Source organism: Oreochromis aureus, linkage group 10 (assembly GCF_013358895.1).
Source record: "Oreochromis aureus strain Israel breed Guangdong linkage group 10, ZZ_aureus, whole genome shotgun sequence".
In the NCBI taxonomy this organism is placed as follows: domain Eukaryota; kingdom Metazoa; phylum Chordata; class Actinopteri; order Cichliformes; family Cichlidae; genus Oreochromis; species Oreochromis aureus.
In genome coordinates, this window is record NC_052951.1 from 32,518,618 (window position 1) to 32,532,599 (window position 13,982).

At 42.8% G+C, this 13,982-nt stretch overlaps 1 protein-coding gene and 1 pseudogene across 1 annotated transcript in view; both read left to right on the forward strand.

Moving 5' to 3' along the window:
• Positions 1-13,982, forward strand: part of LOC120432697 — a 58,307-nt gene that overhangs the window by 6,273 nt on the left and 38,052 nt on the right. The window lies entirely within an intron of this gene.
• Positions 199-3,155, forward strand: LOC116328530 (annotated as a pseudogene).

A 13,982-nucleotide genomic window follows, 5' to 3' on the forward strand; every position in this document is an offset into this window, starting at 1 on the left:
GAGCTACTACTGAAAAACAACCTTACACTGAACTACAACCAAAATAACTGAATGTAAATATGAGGAAACCAACACAAAAATACTTCTAAAAAGGCACAAAACTGCAAACACTGCAGTAACATAAGACTCAAACAGAAACTGAAAGTGCAAAACTGCTGATCTGTCCAGGATCGTGATAATCTGTTATCAGTGTTTCCTGACAGCAGATTTTGTTCATCTCACAGGCTCCTACATCTGCTTGAATGTGCTTTTAAGACCAGGCAAACGATCAATATCAGATGACCCGATTGATGTGACGTAAAGGAAGCTTATAAAAACTGTGACAGAGCTTTGCTGCAGAAACACAGAGCTCTGCCAAAGAGGAGGGCTGAAAGACGTCACGGAGCTGAGAGCAGAACATCAGCAGAGACAAAGATTATCTGCCCGTAAAAGACGAACATGGACAGCAATCCTGCTTCACCCTGTGAGTTATTTATAACTTTTATTGTTGTATAAGAAATCTCAGGTTCATATAAAGTTTTAATAAGGAGAATATGAGGTTTTGTATTCATTACATTGATGAATTCATTGTTTTCAGGCAGGTGATTTCTCTTTGTGAATGTGTTTGTGTGTGTGGTGCTAAAACTGGTCACTCTCATTCTGTTCTATATTTATTTGACCTCTGCTTTCCTGTTACAGCCAAATGTGCTGTAACGCAAAAACTGAAAAGCTTTTGTGACAACAAAGCATAAAATCCAACAGGTAACAACCAAATTAACTGTATTTAGACAGCGTTAAAATGAAAACTCTTTCATGTCTTTGTGAAAATTTCAGAGAGTTTTTATTCAGACTGAAGCTGCTCCACCATTACAAGCAGAAAGAAACCTGAGTAGATCTCACAAAAAAGACGACCTGAACATTAAAGTCAATTTATTTGTTGCTGTGCAGGTGTGTGTTATGTGCAGTGTTGTAGATGTGTCAGAGGACCTGTATATGTAAAAACCTGCTTTACTCAGCACTCATTGGTCAGATCAGAGAAAAAATAAAAACTGTCTTGGCTGCATCTCAGAAGGCTGCAGTGGTTTGATGCTGACAAAATCTGTCTTCCTTAACAGGAAGAAACCTCCATCAGAAGCAGGCTCAGGGAGGGGCGGCCATGTGCCGTGAGCGGTTGGAGTTGAGTGGAGGAAGACAGGACAAGGACACGCTGTAGAAGAGAGCCAGAGATCAATAATAAGGAATGATTAAATGCAGAGAGGTGCATAAACACACATCTTTGTCTCCCTCCCCTCAGAGGGCGGGCCCTCCCTGAGGCTGAGCTCATTGCTGAACAGAAAGTGTTCTGTGTGCATGTTATCAGCTACTGACTCATGGAGGAAAGTACTGATATCAGTGAAAGGAGTAGAAGGAGACGTGAAACAGCTGGGCTTATAAAACTGCTGCGTCATCTGTGTCGCAGTGATATCATTTCATGCTGATGAATGATGCCACCCAGAGGTGTGATTAGAAATAAAGTGGATGTGGAATGCTTCTCTTTGGAAAACCTCATCGATGACATGTTGATCTTCTTCAGCAGATGCAGCAGACGAACATCTCAGGATCGTGATGGTTGGGAAAACTGGAGCTGGGAAGAGTGCAGCAGGAAACATCATCTTAGAAAGAAGAGTTTTAAATCCACTTCAGCTTCATCTTCAATAACAGCAGAGTGTCAGAAGGAAACATCAGAGTTTGGGGGTCAAACACTGGCTGTAGTTGATACTCCAGGTCTGTTTGATACCAAACTATCTCAAGAGCAGGTGGTGAAAGAGATCAGTAAGTGTATCTCCTTTGCTGCTCCTGGTCCTCACGTGTTCCTGGTTGTGATCCAACCAAACAGATTTACCAAAGAAGAACAAGAAACAGTGAAAATCATTCAGAAGATATTCGGAGATGAAGCAGCACGCTACACTATGGCCTTGTTCACCCACGGAGACGATCTGGAAGCAGATGAAGTCAGTGTAGAAGATTTAATCGATGGAAATAAAGAACTCAGTGACTTCATCAGTCAGTGTGAGGGAGGATATCATGTTTTTAACAACAGAGAAAAGGATCCCTCTCAGGTCAAAGAGCTGATGAAGAAGATCAACACAATGGTTCAGAGAAATGGAGGAAGCTGCTACAGCAAAGAGATGTTTGAAGAAGCTGAGAAAGCAATAAAAGCAGAAATGGATCGACTCCTGGAAGAAAATCCAGAGATGTCAGAAGAAGAAGCCAGAAGACGGGCAGAAAGAGAAAACGAGTACATCAGGGCTTGTGGGATAGGGGCGAGCGTTGGAAGTGTCTTAGGCCCAGTGGGAGCAGCAGTGGGAGCAGGAGTGGCAGCTGTAGTTGTAGCACTGAAACATGCATGTGTCATACAGTGAAGGTGAAGAATGAAGATTCATCATCTACATATTTCCACCTCAGAGTTGGTACATATGAGTTGGTATGCAGACGACTCAGCACTATACTCAAAATTAACTCAGTGGAATAGAACAGAAATATATCCCACTATTATAAATACACAGCATTATATGGCCATATCAGACCTATAATGGAAAAATTCTAGTTAACCCTCACATGTAGATTTAGGTGGTTAGAACTTCACTGCATGATTTTGCACAGCTATGCATGCTTAGATGGCTGAGAATAAAAGAGGAGCTGAGACGCCCCAGAGTTGACTGTGAACTGTGATGTTTGATGTGTGTCTGTTCTCCTGTGCGTAGTAAGAAATACTTTGACCGCAGCTCTTTCTGTGTTGGAGACTTTAGTTACAAAATTCCACGACAGAATGCAAACAGCTTGTTGATTGGATGAGAATCTTGGAGCTGCATGAGCAAATGTAACTATGTTCACTAATAAAGGTCATGTTTTCAGTGTGTTTCCATTTATGCATAAATCAATACACTTGTGATGTAAATGAGTATAGTAATGTAAATGTAGTCCTCTTGCATACTGAATACAGCATTGTTCGTGGCTGTATGAGAGCGAGGCTCTCCTGCTGGTACAGCAGACATTACTGTCTCTTCATGCTGGAGGTGGGACATAAATTCCCACTGTGGGCGAGCCCTGTCACTCTGACCAGCTGCTGCTGAATGTGCTCCTTGTGTTTGGACCACACAGTGTGTATGAACAATAAAGCTGTGCAAAGTTCTCAACACAGTGTTTAATACTAAAATCATAGCATGAACTTCATGTAACACACACACACACACACACACACACACACACACACACACACACACACACACACACACACACACACACACACACACAGTGTTTTAACCTTTTGTGACCATATAAGTGTTACAATGGATGATGCTTGTATTGACTGAATAAAAGGCTGCAGGGAAACAGGTGAGGAGCGTTCAGCTCCTCGAGCTTGGTTCTGACCAGCCTTCCCTTGCTAGCAAGAAAAAAACCAAAAAATGTTTCACCATTTGTACCAATGACTGTAGAAAACATGGACGACCTCAGAGCCAGAACACCTCTATCGCCCCCTCCTATTCACCCACACTTACAAAGCAATCTGACCATACCTGAACTGATTTACAAATGCAAACACCCATATCTGAATAAATACTGATCATTTAGACACAATTTATTAAGTTCAGTTTCATGAATTGGATGATTTTGTCTTTCTAACAGCTTTCTGTGCACACAGACGTCTAAAACTACAGTAACATCCAGCTCACTCACTCACAGCTTGTTTAATGAGTTGCTGCTTATTTAAACCATAAATCAAAGTGCTGATCAAATAGTTTGATGTATGGTCAGAATTCTTTGTATTTGTGTGCCCGTGTGTTTGTCTGGTGTGTATTTGAGTTTGTGTCTGTGGTGCAGTGGAGGAGGTAAGCTGTCAGGTGTGTTAGATAAGTGGATGGCTGTAGGAGACGAAAATGGATCCCAACATTGTGAGGGAGTTTCTGGAGTTTAAACTCCAACTGGTCTCCTGAAAGGTTTCCCAGAAGAGAGATTCATAGTCAGAGCTGAAACCTTCAGGATAAAGGGCGAGCACAGCATCTCCTTTCATGTGGATGTCTCAGTGTAGTTTTCACTTTTCATGTTGAATCTAGATGGAGACCTGTAACATGAACACAAGCAGGGAAAATATGCTCTGTCCTGCCAAAGAGGCCAGTGATATTTTTGATGTTAGCCAACAATGGTTGAGCTGATTCAGTCAAAATGAGCCTCAAACACAGGTTGTTTTTTTTCTTTTCTTTTGTCTTTTTTTGTTTTTCTATGTAACACAAACTATCTGCAGCTGTGCTGATTGTTCTCAACAGCTGGAATAAATTTGTGATGATGTTTTTAGTATTTTAATGTTAGTCTGTTTGTCAAAAGGTTGCTCAGTGTCCACAATGCCAGCGTCCGCAGTCCAATATTAAAGAAACACTCCAATAGAGGTCATTTAGCAGTATGGTCCTGTTAAGAGGGAGTTTTTCCTTCCCACTATCACCAAAGTGCTCATACGGCGTCATGTGATTGTTGGAGTTCTGTTTTCTCTGTATTATTGCAGGGTCTTCACCTTACACTGTAAAGCCCCTTGAGGCAATTGTTATTTGATACTAAAATAAATAAAATGAAATTGGAATATTTATGTGCATATCCTCATTGTGGCAGTTTTCAGATTTATTTGTCCTTTGTTAGGGGCGATCATGGCTCAGGAGTTGGCAGTTTGTCTTGTAATCGGAAGGTTGCAGGTTCGAGCCCCGGCTCCGACAGTCTCGGTCGTTGTGTCCTTGGGCAAGACACTTCACCCGTTGCCTACTGGTGGTGGTCAGAGGGCCCGGTGGCGCCAGTGTCCGGCAGCCTCACCTCTGTCAGTGCGCCCCAGGGTGGCTGTGGCTACAATGTAGCTTGCCATCACCAGTGTGTGAATGGGTGGATGACTGAACGTGTAAAGCGCTTTGGGGTCCTTAGGGACTAAAAAGCGCTATACAAATACAGGCCATTTACCATTTATTTATCCAGGTTAAAAATCTCATTGAGATAAAAAATGTTATTTCCAAGAGAGACCTGGCATCAGGGCAACAAAAGTCAAAATACATGTACCACACAAGTACATAACATTTAAAACAAATACAATATCCCGTACGAACCTCATCTGAGAGGAACACCACATAGATCTTTCCCTGGGTAGGACACAACTTGAACAGAAATAAACATCTTTATTTTAAAGATATAGTTAAGATACAAACACAGACTTCAGGTCGGAGTTGCATCCTATTTGATAACTTGGCTCAAAAAGACAGATTTATCTAAAATCTATTAAAGTTTTACTGCACAGTGTGGTTGGGTTTAAACAGAAAGCTGAGGAGACGGAAGAACATGGTTGAGTTATTTGTATATTTGTAATATTTCTTGCAATAGGTCAGTACTGAAGCTCATCCTGAAACATAAGTGATGCAGATCATCAACATATCACCATCATGTTCATTCACACACAGTGTTGCTCATGTTAGCGGATATCTGGATGCTAGCTAGCTTTTTACCTTTGACGAACGGACACGAAGCTCTCAGATCTTTGGCGACTGCTTGGTTTTTTCTCCACATTCGTCCAAAGTTTGAAAGCAGAAATTGTAAACAGTGCCACAGGAGTCACAGTGGCCACAAATATTTTTTACCTGTAGTGATTTAACAGTTACATAGAGAATGAATGGGAAACTAAACCAGTGTTTCTCAAACTTTGCCCCCTAGTGGGACATGGAAGTACTGTAGATGGGGCTCAGTAGTAACAGAAAGTCTGTTTGAAATTTCTATGTTAAGTTATATATTTATTTAAATATATATATATTTTTTTTATATAAAAAACAAATATAAACTGGTAATAGGAGGTGGTTATTTTGTGATATTACTCATTACTCTGATTTACATTTACTGATCTACTTTTGAAGTTTGTGTCCCAGTGGCAGGTGGGTCACAAACTGGCCTTAACACTGTGCAGCCTGGGCAGCATTAGAGTTTATAGTAAACAGCCTGTGTTTTAAAAAAATGTTTATTTAATACATTTAAAAAGAAAAACTCTTTCTTATATTTTGACTACAGTGAAGATTTTGGATTGGGGGCGCTCTGCGGTCTGTTCTGGTGTTTAAGTGGCCACAGCACTCTTGACTTTGGGCATGGCTGAACTAAACCGGGGTTTGACTCCCCGACATGGAGATAAACCTTTTTCTCCTTCCTAAATTCTGAGGACAGTGCAGAACCTCCTGTTACCAGGAGAGTGACATCTCAGTATCAGGGCACAAATCATGTGCAGCTCCTGAACCATCGCAGCGACTGAGTTTCCCTGCTGTGTTTTCTTCATTGTGTGTGTGACCACAGGAAGCAGGAGTAACTCATCAAAATGACAACACTTTTTCAGTTTGTGATTGAAGGTCTACACTGGGGAGTAAATCAGGATGTTACGACCCGGCTCGAGGCCGCAACATAAAACAGGAGACGAATAGCAGAGTGTAGGTAGGAAGAGGTTTTATCTTAAAATGGAACACCAGGTTGGCTAAAATGGCTGGTGCCACCAAGGCAAAAGCAAGTGAGCTCCCCAGAAGCTTGCCTCAGGTATGGTTTTATCCACACCTGACTAGGTGTGGCCAATTAGCACCAGCTGAACACATTAAGATGATTAGGGGCTGTAGAGGGACGTAACACCTCCTCCCTCAAAAGGGTTCCTCTAGGACCCCTAAATTTATTAAAAGCCCCTCTGAAGCCTTCAGGTCCTTGACCCACAAACCTGGAATAAAAGTAAAAGCTAACAGAAGCACAGTGTTCACACTATAGTTGGCATCTGTAAGCATGGATGCCCCTGCATGAGGATTTGAAGTTGCCACACTGAACACACACAAAAAGTAACATGTGACCAACACAAAGGAGCACAACAGTCCCCAACCCAAAACGATTACCTGACCTACAACACAAAACCAAAAGTAGGAACAAATAATCACAAGTGATCTGTTGTCTCCACCACACAAACAGTCACATACAAGTGGCCCTATACCATAACAAGTTACTTTAATCCAAAAAGTTCAGTAAAGCAAGCACACTAGTGACCAACCACAAAATGGAGAGCTATGGCCACACAATGATCACATCAAGGGTGACTCAGCACCCCTCAGTGTTATTGCCATCACCTGGCCAACAACACTCACAAGTGATCCAACAAAGTAGCCATATTCCCCACAACACTAAAAGTCACAGCACAAAACACTCACCTCACAAGGATCTCATTAGCATCCATCAACACTGACATATGCACACACAGTACACACTATGCCAACTTAAAAATGGTCTACCTGCCTCAGCTACAGACCATAATTACTGAATGGTCTCAAACCTCCTGCCAAGTTCGCTGCCACTGATTTACTATGAGCAACTCCCAGCCTAAAAGGCTAAAAACAAAACTTGACCTGTCTAGTCTTCAGTGGTGTACCGGGCTCGAGGCAACTTTAAACGCAAACTCAAGGGTAGGCAGCAGACCAGGGGTACAGTCTCCCACCAAACCCTGAAGCGTACCCCCACCCAGGATAACCACCAAACACAAAAAACTAAAACAACAAAGCAAAACAACAAACAAGTGCTTCGATGGAAGGGCAGCACAGCCACCCAGCTGAAACACACTTACTAAAGGGATGTTGCTCAATCACAGTGAACACCATCACTCACCCACTTAAAAGTCAAACAAACTGATATTCAGACTCCACTAAAATGTCCAAACAATCCCGGACGAGCCCCCACTTATGTTACGACCCGGCTCGAGGCCGCAACATAAAACAGGAGACGAATAGCAGAGTGTAGGTAGGAAGAGGTTTTATCTTAAAATGGAAGACCAGGTTGGCTAAAATGGCTGGTGCCACCAAGGCAAAAGCAAGTGAGCTCCCCAGAAGCTTGCCTCAGGTATGGTTTTATCCACACCTGACTAGGTGTGGCCAATTAGCACCAGCTGAACACATTAAGATGATTAGGGGCTGTAGAGGGACGTAACACAGGAACATGTTAAACTAATTTAACAAAGAAATAAAAATGAGAGTTTCAGATAATGATTTATTATCTGTGAGGGAGTGAGGGATCCTCCTCTGGAGACAGATTTCATCTTTATTTGCTGATGAGACACATTTTTACACACAAAACCTGGAAGCATAAGGAGAAGAACATAGGAACAGAAAAGGGAAAAAAGACACAAGGACACGCACATAAACAGACACACAGAGGACAAAGACACAAGGGGAACCTACTAAACAAGAAACTGATCTTAACAAATTAAGCAAACTAACTTTGTGTGATTCAGTCCCATGAAAACAGTTTAGCTCAGGATAAACAGGTCAGCTTGATATCATTTTTGTATTATTTTTACACAGCAGAAGTTACCTGTGCATAAAAATAGGTGGTAGAATCGTCCTTCAAGGAGCTACTTTTTTACTTTCTTACTCTGAGTACATTTCAGTACTTTTTCACTTTTACTGAAATGTTCGTTTAACTGTAGTATCTGTACTTCTACGTACAGAATGTGTACTTGTGCCACCTCTGGTGGTCAGTCTGTGGTTACTGAGGTTTTTTTCATCCCTAAAATTTAGTACACAAAAGAATCTTTTTTTTTCGCAGGTTCAGGATCTTGGAGTAAATAAAAGAAAAGTAAAGACATGAATAATAGATAATAGATAGATAATAATCTGCGGATGGAAAGAAAAACAGACACTCGTGTTTCTCTGTGGCCGTGGGCGACAGTCAGCTGATTTCAGTTTGGAGGAGGCGGAGGAAAATGGTGGAGCTGTTTACAGATGTTGAGGAAAGAAGACATGGATGTTACTTTGGTTTTTACTGCATGAAAGGAGCAGAGCTGCGTTCAGCTGTTGTGTTCGTAGGTGAGCAAACACTGATGATAATAAAGGAAAACTTTGGTTGTATCCTCAGGATTCGTGCTGGTGTGTGTGGCCTCAGGTTTGTCCTGTTAACTGGTAATTATGTAACAGCAAGTTTCAGCTAATGACTTTCTAACAAATGACTTTCTGACGAGTAATTAAATAGATTACTTTGACGACGAGCAACGAGATCAAAAGGAATAAAAGGCCCGTTGGGAAGAACGTATAATAAAAATAAGTGTTTGGACTTCAGTGAGCAGCACAGACGGAACCTCAGGGATGTGTGTTAGACTGTTAAAGCAGAAAGTTCTTACTGGGAGGACACAAATCCCTCTGGGCCTGCGCCAGGAAACCTTTGTGTGAGGTGCCGTGAATAGTTTAATCTGTAAACATCACACAGAGTTGTTAACACTTTTTATTAGTCTTTGAGTGGGTTTGCAGTAAGGTTTTTTGCAAGCATGCACGAAGTCAATAAATTAGTGTTTCTTAAATTTAAAAAAAAAAAAAGGTGTGACAGGGGGAGGGATACTAACGCTGTCGCTGTTTCACTGTTACTTTGATATTTACCATAAAACGTAAACATACCTGTGACACTCACACAAACCCACACCTGAGCCTTCATATGTGATCTGTCCTCATTCGTCCTGCGCTCGTTTTCTAATCATATTCATTGGACAGGTTACATAAAGATACTGAGGCGTTAGAAACAAGGAAAACAATGTTGTTTCAGGAAACATGAAACTCCTGCAGCTGTTGTTGTCATTTCAGAATTGAAACAAAGAGAAGAAATGTTTCCGCCAGTTTCGAACTGGAGACCTTTCCACTACACTACGGAGACGCACTATTTGTCGTGAAACTGTCACATCATGTCACAGATGTCAAACTGAGGGTGACAGTCACTATCCCTGCAGGTGTGTGTATTTGCCTAAAGGTTTTGTCAGAGCGCTGGTTTCTCCTTATAGATCAAATCAAACACACTGAGAGCTCCTCACCTCTGCACAGCAGCGTGGACTCTGTGAATCTCAGCTAATAGCTGAGCAACTTTCTTTGTGTCTCGTCTCCGAGTTATTTTAGTTTGTGATATTTGGTTTTATTGAGAGATGTTTTTCCTCTTTTTGCTGCTGGTCACTTCTCATTTCCTAATCATACTGTCTGTGTTTCCAGCTTTATCAAAGAGGAAAGTCTTCAGCCTAATCATCAAACTTAGAAAGAGCGTCTGCCTCCTGGATCCAACTAGGACAAAGCTTTGGGGCTCCTGTATGTGAGTTCCTATAATTAGTAATCAGCCCTGGGTGCTTTAAGAAATCTTATCCAGTGACTCACACCAGTGCTGATCATGCTGATTACTATAACAGGACTTTAATTTATTGTGTGTGTGTTGAAAGATTAACTTTTATTTCCAGATAACCAGCTGATGGGCGTCTGGGCACATGTGCCTCCTCTCCCCGTCAGCACAGAGTGACACTGACAGTCTGGACTGTTCACTGGTGTTTTGGATCTGGATTCTTCACCTGATCATGCAGAAACAAACCAACAGCAGAGGATTTGATGAACTTTTTAAATAGAAAGTCAGGATTTAAGGCTGGAAGACTTCAAACAGGAAGCACGGATATATGGTTTTGGAAACCAGTAGCTTCATAAAAACATGCGTCCATACCCTCAGCCGGAGCTCCGAACAGCAGCTCAAAGGATCCAGACAGACTGTCCCCGGTGTGGTGGAGTCTGGCTGTGGCACCAGAGGAGATCCAGTCAGCTGAGAGGAGGCTCCTGGAGGAGGCCTTCCCAAACTGGACCGAGGAGCAGGCCCGGCGGAAGCAGAGCTTCCTGTGGAAGTTCGCCTCCTCTCCAGCCTTCAGTGAGAAGTCCAGGTATGGATCGTACCGCTTCACCTTCAGGGTGGAGGAGGTGCTGGAGGCCTACAGCGAGCAGGTACGGACCCCTTTAATTTAAATTAACATTTACAGAAGAACTTAATGCTGTTTTATTGCAGGAGACAAACTTTCATGTGGCACTCTGAGTTTGTTAAAGGAAAAATGTTTTTAAACCGCTCAGTCCGTCCATCACATCAGACTGGAAGAGAGCAAACTGCAGAGACAAAAGTCACGTGACCACTGAGGACCTGATACTGTCGATCTGTGGGGCCACCACCCTGGATCAGCTCTGTCCTAATCTCTGAATCTTACCCAGAGTTTAGATGGAGCCGGTGTGGGTGAGGGGACTCGCCCAGCACTAACGTCCCCACTCCAGGTGTGGACCCACCGAGACCCCCAGGGTCCTGAGTAACCAACCAACCACACCTGCTAACAACAGCTCCCCTCTAGGTCGGTGCATTTGGTAACTAACTGGCTTAAATTTCATGGCTCTGTTACTTTTAAAGGGCTGGAGGAACCTGTAAGAGCTATTTATTTGACCTTTACTGTTTCACAAAGGGGTAAAAAGGACATTTGCACAGTTTAGACTTTAATTGCAGCATATTTCATTAAAACAATTTAGCAGGAGCAAACAAAACAGTCAGAATATTAATCAGTCAAATCACTTGTATTACAGTAATCTAACTAACGTGCTCTGAGCTAACGCTGAATTTGTTCTGATGTTTGGAGGAGAGAGGCTGGAAAGAAGAGCACAGCTGGATCCAAAGATGCACTTATCCTTGTGTTTCGTGCTGGGTTGAAGTCTTCTTGATTCTTTAATGCAGCAAAAATGACCCAAGAAAATGCAAAAAAATACAAAAACCAGTTTGAAGCCCACAGTCTTGGGTGGCTGCCCAAGACTTATTGCTGTAATTTGTGACTGAGCTACCCAGGCTGAACCTTCAGAGGATGCAGGCATGAGAGGAAGTAACCTTTCAGTGCGAGGTCTGTCTTTGAATCATTTCATTGATCACATTTTCTTATCGTTTTTAATATTTAAACTAAAACTTGCTCATTTTTAACATACCTGATATATTCTGATCAGTATTAAGCAATTAAGATTAATTATCAGCAGAATCACACATGAAGCTGTTTAACACTCAGTACCATTACTTTTACTCAGAATCATGTATTATGATGGAGACGCATTTCTTATCTTTCACATTCCTGCAGTCACACTCAGACAATCTGCTGAGGTTGAAGCTGGATCACATTTACACACACAAGATCCACAGATTAGAACAGACATGTTCTCTAATCAAACTAAACATATTCATCAAACTTATGGTTCAATCTTTGATTAAGAATGAAGATTTACTAGCAAAAGCACACCAAGGTAAGCCATTGTAAATAACGGCCATTATTTACACTATTTTGCCAACTGTCTGGCACACTGTCACATGTGAAAACTGTTTTAGATAATTAGTTCACTTTGCAATCAGCCTAAGCACTATAATACAGGTAAGCTGTGTGTGTGGAGTACAATGGAGGGAGCAGGAAGAGTGAGAAGTAGAGGAGGCCGAGGAAGAGGACGTGGAGGTGAAGAAGTAGGGTGAAGAGGACAACAAGGAGCAAGAGTAGGACGGGGAGGGGGGAGAGGAGGACGAGGAGGGGGGAGAGGAAGGGTAAGAAGAGTAAGAAATAGAATTGCTGATGACATCAGAGCTACAATAGTGGACCATGTGATCAACCATGGAGTGACCGTGAGGGAAGCTGGCCAACAGGTTCAGCCTAACTCGAGCCGCTACACTGTAGCAACTACCAGAGCAAGTGTATCAACAGCTGTGGTGGAGACCAAGAAGTCGGAAGGGAAGGTGACGTTAATCTCCACATAGCCAAGGTATGGAACCGCTTGGCCATTCGCTCCTATCTCCAAGAGATTCTTCAGAGGTTGTATCTCTTGGTCAGAGAGATAATCATGGTGGAAGGAGTGAGAGATGGTGGTTACCTGGGACCCCGTGTCTAACAGGCAGTTGAATACAGTCCCTCCAATTGTGACCTGTGCTGTACTTCTGGTTCCAATGAGTCCTTTAGGCAGTGTGATGGAATGTCCATTTTGCTTGTGACTGGGATATGGGTTAACTGCAGCCTCTCTCTGTCCCTCCACAGAGACTGCCTCTAGTTTGATGATTTGTTATTGCTGTCCCAAGCCTGCTGTCTTTTTTCAAGTTGTTTCTTCTTTTTCAGAAGAAGTGTCGGGTTTGGAGGGTTGGCGCATCCTGCTGACATGTGCCCATCCTCTCCACATTTAAAGCAGTAGCCTGCTCTAGGCCGGGAACTGGTTGCACTGCTGCTGGGTCTTGGTTGTGCTGATCTGAGTTGAGGTGGTGCTGGCTTGGAGGATTGAGATTTCTGTGAGAGAAGAGCAGCCATTTGACTCTGCAGTTTCTGCATCTGTTGCTTCAGCTCATTAATAGCCTTGGTGTCTGAATGGCTACAAGCACATGTGCTCTGAGAGTGAACAGCGGCATGAGGCTTGGATGCAGTAAAGTGCTTCTTCATGAGATTCTCCTTGGCCAGCTGTCTACCCTCCTCAGTTCGAAGCAGTAGGAGGAGCTCTGCAAAACATGGGGGATCACTCCTCAAGTTCTCCAACTGTAGTTTGTTAATGATATCGCTATCCCAGCATCCTCGACAAAACTGCTTGAGTAAATGTTTGTTGAAGTCTGAAGACAAGATACCACCTCTTTTCATCAGTGTTTAATGTGAGTTGTAAACATTGCAAAAAAGCAGAGGGTTTCTCACCTGAATCCTGTAATGTATTCAGGAATTGAGCAAACAACTCCTCTCCATCTTGTACTGTGGCGAAAGCAGAATCCAACACTTTTAAATAGATGGATGGAATTGTGTTTGAGCCCAGCCCTTTCACAACATTTGCTGCCGGAGGTAGCAAACTTTCAAGGATGCGACGAGTGATCTGTAGAGGCGCTAAATTTGGATCTGCTAATAGCAGTTCCATGTGAGATCTCCAGGTCTCATAATCAGTTTCGTTGGCTGGTTTGGGAATCTTCCCAGAGAAAGGACGAAGTCTGAATGCAGGTACGGTGTCTGTTTTTACAACATGCTCCACCACTACCTTTTGTATTTCCGGGGGGTTGATTTCAGTCTGTGACAGTGAAAATCTTTGTGGATGTGGCAGTGACCCCTGTTGGTCAGGTGAGGGATTGCTGGTAGCTGTCCCAGGGATTGCGGAGTGTCCAGACAACGACCCCTGCTGGCCAGG